The sequence below is a fragment of the Callithrix jacchus genome, chromosome 16, assembly GCF_049354715.1.
Source record: "Callithrix jacchus isolate 240 chromosome 16, calJac240_pri, whole genome shotgun sequence".
Taxonomy (NCBI): domain Eukaryota; kingdom Metazoa; phylum Chordata; class Mammalia; order Primates; family Cebidae; genus Callithrix; species Callithrix jacchus.
Window position 1 is genome coordinate 42,856,206 of NC_133517.1, and position 18,083 is coordinate 42,874,288.

The 18,083-nt window shown below is 33.5% G+C and overlaps 1 long non-coding RNA gene across 2 annotated transcripts in view; it reads right to left on the bottom strand.

The window, feature by feature from the left end:
* The window catches only part of LOC118148394 (uncharacterized), a 114,258-nt gene that overhangs the window by 25,587 nt on the left and 70,588 nt on the right, over positions 1-18,083 (bottom strand). For both annotated transcript variants that reach the window (XR_013528271.1, XR_004735204.3), the window contains one exon: positions 13,555-13,718. This is a non-coding gene — a long non-coding RNA (uncharacterized LOC118148394). The remainder of the gene's footprint in view (positions 1-13,554; positions 13,719-18,083) is intronic.

Here is an 18,083-nt window from a genome sequence, read left to right on the forward strand (position 1 = left end):
AATGTAGGGGAAAAAAGAGAAAAAGGGAATATGAAAATAAAAGTAAACAGAAAACAAATAATTCATCAGCAGTGAAAGTGCAAAATGAAACCGTAGCAAGTCACAGCCTCAAGAAAACTTTGCCAGATACAAAATGCGTTAGATAATTTGACAAAGACACTTGAAACTGATGCACGCTTTCTCTTCCTGTGAAAGTATTTTGCTTTTTTGGGAAGGAGATTAGAGAAAGTTTGGTATATTCTATCAACATTCTGTTTAGGAAGAATTAATGATGGATGCATGGGTAAACCATAGAATAAGTGAAATATTTTTCCCCTGTCAAGAATAAGCAGCATTTAATAGTTCCATAGCTCTAAGGTAAAACATAGGATTGCTTCTTGCCATTTTACTCTCTATGCCAGGTTCTTAAAAAAAAAAAAAGAATATACTTTTACTGGGGAAAATATTTTCTGGTCTGGACAGGTTAGGTCTGGAGACAAGAGAATAGCACTGAGAAGGTGATCTATTTGGACTAGTTGCATAATGAAGGAGTCAAAGCACAAAGGAACCACACACATCCTCACCAAACATGATGTTATTAATGGGATTTTCTCTCTCTCTCTAGCTAGTATCATCATTTGCAGAGATAATGATCATGTGCACTAAAAATCTAGGAATATTAATGTAAAACTATTAAAACTAACAAAATAGTTCTGGGTCATGGTCAGTTGCAAGATTAATATACAAACATCAATATTCTATAAGAATCACCAATAAATGCTTAGAAAATAAGATTAAAACATTGATTTTTAAAGAAGAATGAAAATTATATAGCTCTGAATATTTATTTTTACTATCCTTTAAGTTCTGGGATACATGTGCAAAATATACAGGTTTGTTACATAGATATACACATGCCATGGTAGTTTGCTGCACCCATCAATTCCTCACTTTCATTAGGTATTTCTCCTAATGAGATCCCTCCCCTAGACCCCAACACTCGATAGGCCCCAGTATGAGTTTCCCTCTCTGGGTTCATGTGTTCTCATTGTTTAACTTCCATGTATGAGTGAGAACATGTGGTGTTTGGTTTCCCGTTCCTGTGTTAGTTTGCTGAGAATAATGGTTTCCAGCTTAAACTATGTCCCTGCAAAAGACATGAACTCATCATTTTTCATGGCTGCTTAGTATTCTATTGTGTAGATGTGCCACATTTTCTTTGTCCGGTTTATCATTGATGGGCATTTGGGTTGGTTCCAAGTCTTTGCTATTGTGAATAGTGCTGCAATAAACATATGTGCGCATGTGTCTTTACAGTAGAATGATTTATAATCCTTTGGGTATATACCCAGTAATGGGATTGCTGGGTCAAATGGTATTTCCGGTTCTAGATCCTTAGGAATCATCACACTATCTTCCACAACAATTGAACTAATTTACACTCCCAACAATAGTGTAAAAGCCTTCCTATTTCTCCACATAATCTCCAGCATCTTTGGTTCCTGACTTTTTAATAATCACCATTCTAACTGGCATGAGATAGTATCTCATTGTAGTTTTGATTTGCATTTCTCTAATGACCAGAAATAATGAGCTTTTTTTCATATGTTTGTTGGCTGCATAAATGTCTTCTTTTGAGAAGTGTCTGTTCATATCCTTTGCCCACTTTTTGATAAGGTTGTTTTTTTTTCTTGTAAATTTGTTTAAGTTCCTTGTAGATTCTGGATATTAGCCCTTTGTCAGATGGAAAGATTGTAAAATTTTCTCCTATTCTGTATGCTGCCTATTCAGTCTGATGAGATAGTTTCTTTTGCTCTGCAGAAGCTCTTTAGTTTAATTAGATCCCATGTATCCATTTTGCTTTTGTTGCCATTGCTTTTGGTGTTTTAGTCATGAAGTCTTTGCTCATGCCTATGTCCTGAATGGTTTAGCCTAGGTTTTCTTCTAGGGTTTTTATGACTTTAGGTCTTATGTTTAAGTCTTTAATCCATCTCAAGTTAATTTTTGTACAAGGTGTACAGAAGGGGTCCAGTTTCAGTTTTCTGCATATGGCTAGCCAATTTTCACAACACCATTTATTGAATAGGGAATCCTTTTCCCATTGCTTGTTTTTGTCAGGTTTGTCAAAGATCAGATGGTTGTAGATATGTGGCACTATGTCTGAGACCTCTGTTCTGTTCCATTGGTCTATATACTGTTCCAGGACCATGCTGTTTTGATTACTGTAGCTTTGTAGTATAGTTTGAAGTCAGGTAGCATGATGCCACCAGATTTGCTCTTCTTGTTTAGGATTGTCTTGGCTATACGGGCTCTTTTTTGTTTCCATATAAAATTTAAAGTAGTTTTTTTCTAAATCAGTAAAGACAGTCAATGATAGCATAATGAAGATAGCATTGAATCTATAAATTATTTTGGGCAGTATGGCTATTCTCACAATATTGATTATACCTATCCATGAACATGAACGTTATTCCATTTGTTTGTATCCTGTCTATGTCCTTGAGCAGTGGTTCATAGTTCTCCTTGAAGACGTCCTTCACATCCCTTATAAGTTGTATTACTAGATATTTTATTCCTTTGTAGCAATTGTGAATGGGAGTTCACTCATGATTTGGCTCTCTGATTGTCTATTATTGGTATATAGGAATGCTTGTGATTTGTGCCCATTGATTTTGTATCCTGAGACTTTGCTGAAGTGCTTATCAGCTTAAGGAGATTTTGGGCTGAGATGATGAGGTTTTCTAAATATACAATTATGACATCTGCTGGGAATATTTTTTTAAGTTTAAAATTTGTGTGAAAAGATTATATACACAATTTTACCAAAGAAGAAAAAAGAATAAATATAGAGACAGGTAATGTAACTGCTTGATAAAATATAATATTCTAAACATTATATATATTATTAAATTAAAAATAGAATTTGAGGCTATATATATTAGAATATTATATCAGTTACATTTTAATTCTAATTTCAAAAATAAACCAGTTTAATCATTTCTGATATCACCTACAAAAAGAAATGTGAAAATACCTAGGGTATTAAGACAAAGAATAATAGAAGGGGATTAGCTTTTTAAAATTTGAAACATATTTTAAAACACATTATTTAATGCAATTCAGTAAGGTACAAAAATAGGGTAGCCAATGAAACTAAGTATATATGTCTAGAAAAATACCTGGATATAGTTGAAATTATAGGAAATTATATTGGGAGGTTTTTCAAAATAATGAAATAAAGAAAAATTAGTCAATAAATATATAGGCAAGTTACTTGCCATAAGTAAATTTAAAAGTTATGTTCTCTACCTCAAGTGTAACATGAAATATTCCCAGATCTATCAAAGGCATAATTTTCAAAAATAATTTTGACAATTTTGTTTTTTGAGGGAGTGTGATAGAAACACAAAACTCAGAATAAAAGTTTATTATAAAATAAAAAAATTATTTCATTCTTAAACATCTCCCTGTACTACTACCTTCTTCATCAAGCAAGAACAACAATCTCTCTATGCAAATAAATAAAACAACTGATACTTAAAATACATAAGTTCATATCTCTGATATAAAAATTCTAGAAATTTTCTTTTTTAAAAGAAAAATACGTCTTCACCTTCAAAAAAAAAGGTAAAACAAATATTACTTTATTAGAGTAGATAGAAAAGGGCTAAAAATACTGACAGAACTATATTACAAAGCAACGATGTCCAATAGAAATTTCTATTGTGATGGAAATGCTTTCATAACTTTAATATTATGTATGAAATCCATTAGTCATATATGTTTACTGAGCAGTTGACATGCCACTATGTAACTAAGAAACTAAAATTGAATTGTATTTTTTAATTAAAATTAAAATTTGTATAGCCCTCTAGGAATAATTATTATCTTATTGGAAAGTACAGTTACAGAGTTTTCACTAAAATATAGCCTTTTCCACATATGATCAGTAACACTCAAAAATAACTTTTTATTTTATTTGTTTATTATTTCAAGACAGAGTCATGCTCTGTCACACAGGCTGGAGTGCAGTGATGAAATTCTGGGGTGCCAGTGATTCATCTACCTCAGCCTCCCGAGTAGCTGGGACTACAGATGCCCGCCACCATGCCCGTGTCCGGTCCAAACATACCAATTTTAAAGAAATCTGGCAAATATGCATCAAAATTCTTCAAATATTTTCTCTTTGACATAAAAATTTCAAATCTAGCTTTTTATTGCATGAAAAGAGCATGGTTAAGTATAATAAATGTAGTACATGAACACAGGGAGAGGAATAACACTTACTGGGGCCTGTTGTGGTAGGTTGGTAGAGGGAAGAGCATTAGAGAAAAGAGCTGATGCATACTGGGATTAATACCTAGGTGATGGGTTGATAGGTGCAGCAAACCAACATGGCACACATCTACATAAGTAACAAACCTGTACGTCCTGCACATGTACCCCAAAACTTTAAAAATAAAAGAATAAATTTTTATAAAAAGGACCCTGTTTATTGAATTGGAAAAATTGGAGACCATATAAATGTCTAAAAATACAGAAAAAGTTAAATAGATTTGGTTCACTAAGTCACAAGAGCATTCACATAACAAAACTTCCATGTTGCTTCTGTATTTTGGTCACTCTCCTTCAACGTTTTACATATAATAGGATGCAATAATTAAGGAGCAGCAGAATCAATTTCAAGAAATTCATATTACCGCCTTTTTCATTTTGGAAACTGCTCAGTTATTAACAACTCCTTAGTGATTTTTGATTCTGTATGAATTGCTCATCATACTTATTACTCATATTGATCTTACTAATTACTAACACCCTTAAGTCTTTTATATACACAATAAAGAGGTGTAATTTTGAATCTTATGTATAACATTAAACTAAAATTTGTTATCCTCCTCCATTAAACTGTAAATTCAACAAGGGGTAGGAATGTTTCTTAATAATATTCCCCAATGTTAGCATACACTTGGTAGTCACATAACAAATGTGTTGAATTAATTAAATAAATGAAACATTCATTAGAGATCTGCCCATATTTAGTTAATTATTTACTCAAAGCTTATCTGTCATGTGTGATAGATAACTTCAAATATCTGGATCAAGCCAATGACCAATTCTGAATCTTGGTCTATGTATCTAACTACCATCATTTCTGCATGCATATTGTTTTATTATGGCAACAATGATTATATAAAACACAAATTGTTAAAATATAAATAATAAATAAATAAGACAGGAATTATGTAGGCTTCATTAAAATTGCAAAGTGTGTTAAGCTATCCTGATAATTTACCAGTAATGACTTTTATATTTTTATTGCACAAGCCATAAATCACTCTATCAAATTTTATTCTTCAGTGTTTAACTAGCAGATTACGCATTATTAAAACAGATAGTGTATCTCATAAGATTTTTCTTCCTGCTTCATAAATATTTATGGAAAAACGAGATTAATTTTCAGTTAAAGAATGCTTTAGTTTGTGTTTCCCGTCTTCTGAAATTTTAATCACACTGACATCATATTTATAACATAGAAGTCTTCCAAAAAATAGATGATGTTTCCCAGGGGAAAAATGGACAAAACGAACAAAATTAGAATGCAAGAAACATGAACAGAAGACCAGTTGAATCATATTAGATCAGCTGCCACAGAATGTTGAGCAGAGAAATTTCCTTCAGAGGGATATTCAGATTGTTTATTTCATCTTCTTTGACTATATATATATACTTTTGAACAACAGATGTATTAGTACTAGTGGTGTCTTCATGCATGAATGTTTTATACAGGCATGTGATGTTCATTTGGGCTAGGTACAACTGAGCAATAGAGTACTTTCCATTTCACTGCCAGGTGTCCTTTAAAATGACTTTTAAAATTGACTTTTAAGTTGTCATGTTCTTGAATCTGGAGTCAAGAAAGGAAAAAAAATTACCTCTTTGAAATTCAGTATTGCTTTTGATCTCACAGTCTGTAGACTTGTAGTTACCAGGAAGTTGAGCCTTGGAAATCTTGCTTTGTATTTTTTAAGTTTGAAATATCAATTCAAAAAAAATCAGTATCTTGTCTTCACAAAATTGAAGCTTCTGTGAAAATATCCAGTGATTTTTTTCTTCTAAATATACATTTTAATAGACACAAATGTAATAATTTGACATTTCCAAAAAATAAGATATTCTTGAAGTGAATCTTCCAAATATTTTATTTATTTATTTATTTATTTATTTATGAGATGGAGCATTGCTATGTCACCCAGGCTAGAGTCCAGTGGCATGATCTCAGCTCACTGCAACCTCTGCCTCCCGGGTTCAAGCAATTCTCCCTGCCTCAGCCTTCCAAGTAGCTGGGATTACAGGCACCTGTCACCACGCCTGGCTAATTTTTGTATGTTTAGTAGAGACAGGGTTTTGCCATGTTGGCCAGGCTGACCTCGAACTCCTGACCTAAGATGATCTGCCTGTTTCGGCCTCCTACAGTGCTGAAATTACAGGCATGAGCCACTGTGCCAGGCCTATGTGTTTTATTTATGAGTTGGTTGTGGTGTTACTTTTTTTGTTCCATAACTGAGATGGATTTTTGAATCTAATGTGCTTTTTTGTAAAATTAAATCATATTTTACTTTGTATAAAATTAAACCATAATTTGTTCCAAATAGTGATCTTAGCTTTTACATTTGGAAAATTTTAGTTCTTCAAAAAAACATTTATTTTTGATTTTGAGAACTAAGATTGCATAACCTAGAAGGACTGCATTGGAGATACAAGTCAAATGTATCCTTTAAAAAGATAGATGACAAATCTCTTTACTTTTGATGAAAATATAATAATAGAATAATAATATTGTGGAAATAATTTTTAATAACCCAGAAGAAAATTATTTTCATCCTCTTTTCACTTCCGGCTTTTTCTAAAACTTATTTCTCTATTCACTTTACACTTTTTAAGCTGTAAAGCTTGTTTTTATATTATTACATTAATTAATTTCTTTTTGTCAGATTATTTTTATTGTCTTAAAATATTTTTTTAACATTTGTTCCTATTTTGAAAACTTATTTAATGCTAGTAAACCTAACTTGTAAATAAGTTTAATATATTTACTTCTAGAGAATTATTACTGTTTGTGAAAATGTTAATTTTCTATAATTTTGCTAATTTAGCATGATTTTGGGAAATTAAGAGATAACTGAGTGTTGTTATGTCCATGTGATTCATTTATAGAAAAAAAATGGCCATTTCTCAGATAGGCAAATAAAACTGCTAAGGAAAAAGTCAATTTTAGGATTTAAAAAATATTACTAAAATATAATTTTTAGTTAGTCTGCTGTTTAAATTATTCTTTCTATGGTTTTAGTTGTTATTATCTTAATTTATCTCTTCATTACAACTTATCAATATATTATTTTATGAGGTGAGATCTCGCTCTGTCGAATGCAGTGCTACAATCATAGATCATTGCAGCCTTGAACTTTTGGTTCAAGCCATCCTCCTGCCTTAGCCTGTCAAGTTACTAGGATTTGTGAGCACAAGCCACTTGCCTGGCTCAACTTATTTTGGTAGTAAGTGAATTGTCTACTAAAAAAGTTTTTTTTTTCCAGAACAGAAAAAAGTATATTTGGTTCTAAAATCTGTATTGAATTCACTTCCATTCCCATATTGACAATGCCTACAGTAATGTTGGCTCTTCAAATTTTTGATTTCTATGTATAAACATCACTATAATGGAACAAGTTACAAAATTCTCGATGTTAGAAATCTGCACTGGCTTGGTGCACTAACACAATCATCAGTAATTTTCATTAAAATATATATGTATAGGCACTCACAAGCACACATACAGATTCACTCACCCAATACAATGCTGTAAACTGTGATGGAAAGATAACCTATTACCAGATTGAGAAAATTTTCTATATATGAGGCCAATGGATCTGGTCCAAGAAACTGTTGCCCAGATATATCTGTAATCTTCATAATACAGTAGCAACAATTAAAAATTTATTCCATATTTTCCCCCACTATCTGTTACATAACTCAAAGATTCATGATTTATACAACCACGTTTATTTTTCAGCAGCACTCTATACTAAAAGATTTTCAGTATATCTTAACTTGTATAACATGCAAACAGTCTCTTGCTATTCAAATTTTGCTTAAATACGGTTATACTTTTGACCATATTGTTTTAAATACTATGACCTAGTAATAGCTATTAGTGTACACATTGTGGCAGACATACCCAAAGCTGACTCACAATAAGTTATGGTCTTGTGTAATTCCTTTCCTTTGAATGTGGGTAGAACCTGTGACTTATAACCAGTAGAATATGGCAGAGGTAGTGGAATGACAATTCCTTGATAACATTACTTTTTATGGCAAGGAACAGCACTCACTTATGTTATACTATATATAACTTTGTCTTAGCTTTAGATTGGAGAGTGACATTCTTCTGCTGACTTTGACTGGCCACAAGTCAGAAAGTTGTGGTTGTCTCTACCACCTGAGAGTGGACTCCATCTGACAGTCAGGAAGAAGCTCAGTACTTCAGTCATACAACAAAAACAGAATTAAACCCTGGCATGGTGGCTAATGCCTGTAATCTTAGCACTTTGGGAGGTCAGGTGAGCAGATCATTTGAGGTCAGGAGTTCGAGATCAAACTCACCAACATGGCGAAACCCTGACTCTACTAAAAATACCAAAATTAGCTTGCTGTGAGGGCTGGCACCAGTAATGCCAGCTACTCTGGAGGCTGAGGCAGAAGAATCGCTTGAATTTCTGAGGCAAAGTTTGCAATGAGCTGAGATCACACCACTGCACTCCAGCCTAAGCAACAGAACAAGATTCCATCTTTAAAAAGTAAAATAATAAAATAAAAAGGAATTAATAAGGTCAAAACCCTAAATGAGCTTGGAAGTGGATTCTTTCCCTATCAAACCTCTAGATAAAAAGGTACTCTGGCTGACAACTTGATTTCAAACCCTGAGTACGATTCTCCTAGGTCTTGCCCAGAATGCTGAAGAAACAAGCTGTAAGAGAATAGGTTGTCTTGAATTAAGCTGTCTTTGGTAAAATTTTGGGCAGTAATAGTAAACCAACGAAGATATGTATACATTCCACTTTTTGAAGGGTATAGAATTCCAGATGCACTTATCCAGATTACTCTGAGAATTATTTTGCTAGATTCTCACAAATATTTGACTATTTTCATTGGGAGCATATTAAAAGTATAAATTATTTTTCAGTGATAATGCATTTTTGCATAAATATGTAGTTGTTTTAAAATTCTAAAACTATATTCCCTTGATTCTACTGATTTTTTGATTTCAAAAATGTCAAAAAATGTATTTTGTCCTTGATCCAAATGATTGTGATGTTTGTATATGAATATATTAAACTTATTTACAAGTTAGATTTACCAGCATTAAATAATCATGGGAATCCAAAAAATCATATATAACTGCTGCATATAAAGTCAAAATCAATTTACCCACATTTTATTTTACTGTTTATCTTGTGAATAATATTGGTATATACTATCATTTCTTTGATGACAGATAGACTTGGTAAGTTTGGGTACATTTCTCTTTTATGAGACTGGGTCGTGTTCTGTTGCCCAGGCTGGAGTGCAGCAGCACAATTGTAGCTCACTGCAGTCTTGATATTCCAGGCTCAAGTGATCCTCCCACTTCAGCCTCTTGAGTAGCTGGGACCACAAATGCATGCCAATGCACTTGGCTAATTTTTTTTTTTTTTTTTTGTAGAGCCAGGATCTGGCTAGGTTGCCTATGCTGGTCTCAAACTCCTGAGCTCAAGTGATCCTACTGCCTCAGCCTCCCAAAGTGCTGAGATTATAGGTGTGAGCCACCATGAGCAACAGTAGTTTTTGTATTGAGTTGACAAGTCAACATTTTTTTCATACCATGCTAACATAGCGTGACAGTTAACTTCTTGGAATGACTTGCTAAAAATTACCTTTAAATTACCTAATTCTGTTGCTTTTCTTAAAGAAAATTTTATTTTCTCTATTTTATTTATTTTTATTACACCTTACATTCTGGGGTGATGTGCAGAATGTGCAGGTTTGTTATTGTTACATAGGTATACACATGCCATGGTGGTTTGCTGCATCCATCCCCCTGTCACCTACATTAGGTATTTCTCCTAATGCTATCCCTCCCCAACCCACCTATCCCCTGCTATCCCTCCCTTAGTCTCCCCACTGCCCAGCAGGCCCTGGTGTGTGTTTCTCTCCCTATGTCCATGTGTTTTCATGGTTCAACATCCACTTATGAGTGAGAACATTCAGTGTTTGGTTCTCTGTTCTTGTGTCGGTTTGCTGAGAATGTGATGGTTTCCAGCTTCATCCATGTCCCTGAAAAGGACATGAACTCATCCTTTTTTATTGCTGCATAGTATTCAATAGAGTATATGTGCCACATTTTCTTTTTTTTAATTTTTAATTAATTAATTTATTTATTCATTTATACTTTAAGTTCTGGGGTACATGTGCAGATTGTGCAGGTTTCTTACATAGGTATACAGGTGCCACGGTGTTGGTTTGCTGCATCCCTCACCCCATCATCTACATTAGGTATTTTTCCTAATACTATCACTCTCCAATCCCCTCATCCACTGCTATTCCTCCCCTAGCTCCTCACCGCCCCACTAGGGCCCAGTGTGTGATATTCCCCTCCCTGGGTCCATGTGTTCTCATTGTTCAACACCACTTAAGAGTGAGAACACACAGACCCACTTAAGAGTGAGAACACACAGGCCAGGCGCGGTGGCTCAAGCCTGTAATCCCAGCACTTTGGGAGGCTGAGGCGGGTGGATCATGAGGTCAAAAGATCAAGACCATCCTGGTCAACATGGTGAAACCCCGCCTCTACTATAAAAATACAAAACATTAGTTGGGCATGGTGGCGCGTGCCTATAATCACAGCTACTCAGGAGGCTGAGGCAGGAGAATTGCCTGAACCCAGGAGGCAGAGGTTGTGGTGAGCCGAGATCACACCATTGCACTCCAGCCTGGGCAACAAGAGTGAAACTCCGTCTCAAAAAAAAAAAAAAAAAAAAGAGTGAGAACACACGACATTAGGTTTTACTCTTCTTGTGTCAGTTTGATGATAATGATGGTTTCCAGTTTCATTCAGGTTCCTGCAAAGGACATGAACTCATCCTTTTTTATGGCTACATAGTGTTCCATGGTATATAGCCACATTTTCTTTATCCAGTCTATCACTAATGGGTCAACAAACATGAAAAAAAGCTCATCAACACTGGTCATTAGAAAAATGCAAGTCTATTTCACATTTGTTGGCTTGTTTTTCTGAAGACATTTGATTAATTGCTATTTATATAAAAATATTTACTTCATGGAGAATGTCAACTATATTAGAATAGTTACTAATTTCAACCTTTTTATTCATGTTAAATCTTTTCCATATCAGAGAATATGTTGCCTTCCTTATGCATAATTTATATAGTTTGGTCTTTTTTCATTTGAATACTTTGTCTTAGATCTCTCTCTCTCTCTCTCTCTCTGTGTGTGTGTGTGTGTGTGCGTGCATTTAAGAAGCAGAGCTCAAAGTAGTTTTTAGTCCTTTATCTTGATTTCCTGTTTTCTAATGTATCTCTATTAATTGCTTATTATTTGCTTATTTGTTTATAATAATTAGTTGTATTTTAAATTTCTATTTAATATTATGAATGCTTACACATTGATTAAAAGAAAGATTCTTGATTTTTAGGTAATTTTCATTAATCTCATGTTTTATTGCATTGTATTTTAAGCATGTTGCTTCATCTATCATGATTTGTAAGTTTTAATTGACAATACCAATATGTTCAAAGATGCAGATTGCTTTTAATTTATTTACTTTGGAATGGGATGAATCATTTCTATATATAAAAATAATACCTTTAAAATAATTTTTTATTCCTATTTGAATTTTAACCACACATTAATCTTCCAATTGTCTCTTCCTTTGGCATAATATTAACCTATTCTTACTCTTCATTTTTTTCTTTCAAATGAGTTATTTAGTCATGTTTTTGTATTTTTGTAATTTTCCCTTTGATTTCTTTGATTTGCATTTTATACAACAAATTACTTTTTTACATGATTTGTCCTTTTTACTCAGAAAGGCTATGATTTTTCTAGATCTTTTTGGTTCCATACAAATTTTAGGAGTATTTTTTTTTACTTCTATGAAAAATTTCATTGGTATTTTTATAGAAATTGCTTTGAATCCATAGGTTGCTTCAGATAGTATGGACATTTAAATAGTATTGATCTTCGAATCCATGAACATGGAATACCTTACTATTTTTGTGTAGCTCCTTCAATTTCTTTCAATTCTTATTGTTTTATAGTTTTCACTGTAGATATCTTTCACTTCTTTGGTTAGGTTTATTCTTAGGTATTTTGTTTTTAGCTAATGTAATTGAGATTATTTTGTTTATTTTTCAGATTGTTTACTGTTGATATGTAGAAAAGCTATTGGTTTTTGTATGTTAATTTTGTATTCTGCAACTTTATTGAATTTATTAATAGTTTTTCAGTGGAGTCATTAGATTTTCTAAATAAAAGCTTATTTCATCTGCAAATAAGTGTAATTTGACTTTTTTTTCCAATTTTGATATTCTTTATTTTTTTCTCATTTAATTGTTCTGCTTAGGACTGTTAGAATTATGTTGAGTTAAAGTGAAGAAAGTGGACATCCTTGACTTGTTAAAAGACTTTCAGTCTCTTCCCATTAAATATAAAGCTAGCTATGTATTTGTCACAAATGGCTTTTATTGTATTGAGGTCCTATACCCATTTTTTAAAAAGTATTTTTCTTGAAGCTGTTGAATTTTATCAAATGCTTTTTTTGGTATCTATTGAAAGTATCCTGTTTTTTGTCATTCATTCTACTGATGTGATATATCACATGTATTTATTTGTGTATGTTGAACCATCTTTGCATCCCTTGGATGACTTTCACTTGACCAAATAGAATTCTTCCTTGTTGTTTGACCTTTAGCAAATTACATACTACATTGTACTTTAGTTTCTTCATCTGTAAAATGTCCTTTAATGGATATATCTACTTCATAAGGTTGTTATGAGGTTTCAAATAGTTGTACAGTCATGTGCCACATAATGACATTTTCATCAATGTCTAACCATATACATGACAGTGGTCCATAAAATTGAAATAGAGATGAGAAATTACTATTGCTTAGTGACATTATAGCTGTCACTACATTATTCAGTACAGTAAATGTTGCCCAGGTTTTCAGGCTAGGAGCAACAACAGACTATATCATATAGCCTCAGTGTAGTAGGCTATACCATGTAGGTTTATGTAAATGCATTCTATGATATTCCCACAGCAACAAAATTGCCTAAGGATGCATCTCTCAGAAAGTATCCCCATCATTAAGTGATACATAGCTGTATATGTAGCATGTTTAGAGAACTGCCTGCCATATACTAGGTGCCCTTTGTTATCAGCCATTAATAATTAAAATTCATCTTATTATTAAACATATTAGTTTTTCTGATTATACTCTTTGATCAGAAATGACTTACCAGCCACATTACAGACTCAGGATTCCTCATAAGTCACAGTCTTCTAAGCAGTCTCAACTATGAATTTGTTGCTTCTCTTTATTCTTATTATAATATCAATAGGTAAAAACTCTGAATATTTCTTTCAGTCATATTTTCCACTTGAGTTTCTTATTTGACACTTACTGTGGAGAGAAAGAAGAGTTCAATGGAAATAGAAAGGAAATGTCCAGAATTCACTCTTTATTTAACTAAAATCTGTAGATATATTCTAGTTTATAACAGAATAAAACTGTTAAACTATGGAATGGGAATAAACCTTCCTTAAAGTAGACATATTCAGATTGGGGTTCATAAATCTCAGCATATACTGAGTTACCCTCATATAGTATAGTCTAGCCCTCCTTAATAGTTCTATTTTTTTAACAGTATCTCCAGAACTTGTTTGTTTATCTTTGTAGTCTGCTCACCATACTCTTGATTTGATTGGGACAATCTGTGCTTGCATCTATTGTCCTGTTGTGATTAAAAGATACTCTTTTCTCTCTCAAAACTGTTTGAGTTTGGACTATATTTATTTCGTCACTCTAGTCAAAGGAAAATCTTCAGATCGTTAACTTCCAACTCACTCCAAACTGACCAGGAAGGAGCACTATGATTTTATAATATTTCTCCTTGCTGCTATTTTTTAATATTTACTGTTCTGTCCTTTGTAACTTTTGAGCCAATGCCATTTTCCTATCTCACCACAATCTCATCTGCCTACTTTCTGAGAGGTCTTTCCTTTTAGCCACCAAGGAGTAACACTGGCATTGAAAATGTAGTTTTACAGATATGTACATATTTTAAAATACATTAATTAATGTTGGCAATATTTTACCCTAATGTGGTTAGAGTTTAATTCTTGCAATGTTCTTGAAATAGTCTTGCAAATACTTTTTTTCTTAGAAACCAGTTACTGAGGTTTGATGCTATCACTTAACAATTTTTATATTAAGAGTTATATATCTACAAATTTTGAGATTTAGAATTGTTGTTATTTGATATAGTTGGCTTACTTGCTATATGTTTGAAAATTAATTTATAATGATGATACAAATTATATTTTAAGCTGAATTTGTTTATTCATTTTATGATGTTGTCACAGAAAATATTAGAAATATGAAATCTATACCTGAGAAACAGTAGTACTCAGGAATAATTAAAACAAGGCACTGGTGGCAGTGTGAAACAGGTCAGAAGTTTTGTTAGTAAAGAATCTACATTTTATAATAATTATTTTTAATATTTAAAAATAAGTGGAGAATATTATCTAAAATTGACAAAATGCCACTGAAATAGATAGAAAACTTTAACACTACTGAATTAAAAAAAGAAAAAACTAGTACTAATAACACAAAATGGGAAATACACTTGATTTTGTAGCCAGTAATTCTGCTGAGCACTTGCAGAATTGGTTTTAAGAGAAAAATTATGCCTGAAAACCAAGTAGCTCCTCCAGAGGCAGACAAGCATCCTCATCAAGCAGCTCCCTGAGTTCTGAGCCAGGAAAATCCATGAAGATGGGAAAAAAACCCAGCAAAAAAAAGATGAAACCATGAAAGACCAGAATGCCTCCTCTCCTTCAAGCAATCACAACTCCTCATCAACATGGGAACGCAACATGACCAAGAAAGAGTGCGACAAATTGACAGAAAACAACATGATCAAGAAAGAGTGCAACAAATTGACAGAAACAGGATTCAGAAGGTGGTTAATAACAAAATTTTCTGAGCTGAAAGAACACATTCTAACCCAATGCAAAGAAACTAAAAACCTTGAAAAAAGGTTAGATGAAATGCTAACTAGAATAACCAGCTTAGAGAATAACATAAATGACTTGATGGAGCTGAAAAACATAGCATAAAAACTAGGTGAAACAAACACAAGTTTTAATAGCTGAATCAATCAAGCAGAAGAAAGGATATCAGAGATTGAATATCAACTTAATGATATAAAAAGAGAAGGCAAGACAAGAGAAGAAAGAGTGAAAAGAAATAAACAAAGCCTCCAAGAAATAAGGGATTATGTGATAAGACCTAATCTACACTTGACCTGTATACCTGAATATGACAGGGAGAATGAATCCATGCTTGAAAACATGCTCCAGGAGAACATCCCTAGCTTAGCAAGGCAGTCCAACATTCAATTCCAAGAAACACAGATAACTGCACAAAAATATTCCTCAAGAAGAGCAACCCCAAGGCACCTAATTGTCAGATTCACCGGGGTTGAAATGAAGGGAAAAATACTAAGGGCAGCCAGAGAGAAAGGACAGGTCACCCACAGAGGGAAGCCAATCAGATGCACAGTGGATATCTCAGAGAACTCTACAAGCCAGAAGAGAGTGGGGGCAATATTCAACATGCTTAAAGAAAAGAACTTTCAACCCAGAATCCCATATCCAGCCAAACTAAGCTTCATAAGTGAAGAAGAAATAAAATCCTTTACGGACAAGCAATTGCTGAGAGATTTGTCACTACCACAGACATGCCTTATAAGAGCTCCTGAAAGAAACACTAAACACGGAAAGGAACAAGTACCAGCTACTGCAAAAGCACACCAAATGGCAGAGACCAAAAATGTAATAAAGAAACTGAGTCAACTAATGGGCGAGAAAACCAGCCAGTAAAAAAATGGCAGGATCAAATTCACATATAACAATATTAACATTGAATGTAAATGGCCTACATGCCCCAATCCAAAGACACAAACTGGCAAAGTGAATAAAAAGTCAAGACCCATCAGTGTGCTGTATTCAGGAGACCCATCTCACGTACAAAGACACACATAGACTCAAAATAAAGGGATAGAAGAAGATTTACCAAGCAAATGGAGAACAAAAAATAGCAGGGTTGGCAATCCTAGTCTCAGATAAAATGGACTTCAAAACAACAAAGATCAAAAGAGACAAAGAAGGACATTACATAATGGTAAAAGGATCAATCCAACAAGAAGAACTAACTATCCTAAATATATATGCACCCAACACATAGGCACCCAGATACATAAAGCAAGTTCTTAACAACCTAAAAGGAGATTTAGACTCCCATACAATAATAGTGGGAGACTTCAACACTCCACTGCCAATATTAGACAGATCAAGAAGACAGAAAATTAACAAGGACATCCAGCACTTGAATGCAGAGCTGGACCAAGTGGACCTAATAGACATATACAGAATGCTCCATCCCAAATCCACAGAATATACATTCTTCTCAGCACCACATTGCACTTACTCTAAAATTGATCGCATAATTGGAAGCAAATCACTCCTCAGCAAATGCAGAAGAACAGAGATCATAACAAATAGACTCTCAGACACAGCACAACCAAATTAGAACTCAGGATTAAGAAACTCCCTTAAATCCACACAACTACTAGGAAACTGAACAACTTGCTTCTGAGTGTTGAGCAGGTAAACAATGAAATGAAGGCAGAAATAAAGATGTTCTTTGAAACCAATCAGAATGAAGACAGAACTTACCAGAATCTTTGGGACACCTTTAAAGCCGTGTCAAGAGGGAAATTTATAGCAATAAACACCCACCTGAGAACCAAGGAAAGGTCTAAAATCAACACCCCATCATCAAAATTGAAAGAGCTAGAGGAGCAAGATCAAAAAAACTCAAAAGCTAGCAGCAGACAAGAAATAACTAATATCAGAGCAGAAATGAAGGAGATACAGAAAGAAAAAAACCATTCAAAAAATCAATAAATGCAGGAGCTGGTTTTTTGAAAAGATCAACAAAATAGACCATTATCCAGACTAATAAAAAGGAAAAGAGAGAAGAATCGAATAGATGTAATAAAAAATGATAAAGGGGATATTACCACTGATTCCACAGAAATACAAACTACAATCAGAGATTACTACAAATATCTCTATGCATGGAAACCAGTAAACCTGGAAGAAATGGATAATTCCTGGACATATGCACTCTACCAAGACTAAACCAGGAAGAAATTGAAACTCTGAATAGACCAATAACAAGGGCTGAAGTTGTGGCAACAATAAATAGCCTACCAACCATAAAAAGTACAGGTCCTGACGGGTTCACAGCCGAATTCTACCAGATGTACAAAGAGGAGCTGATGCCATTCCTTCTGAAACTATACCAAACAATGCAAAAAGAGGGAATCCTCCCTAACTCATTCTATGAGACCGACATCATCCTGACACCAAAACCAGGCAGAGACTCAACTAAAAAAACTGCAAGCCACTATCCATGATGAACATTAATGCAAAAATCTTCAGTAAAATACTGGCAAACTGAATGCAATAGCACATAAACTTAATCATCACAATCAAGTAGGCTTCATCCCAGGGATACAAGGTTGGTTCAATAGATGCAAGTCCATAAACAGAATCCATCACATAAAAAGAATGAAAACAAAAACCACATAATTATCTCAATAGATGCAGAGAAGGCCTTTGACAAAATTCAACAGCCCTTCATGCTAAAAACTCTCAATAAACTAGGTATCAATGGACCATATCATAAAATAAT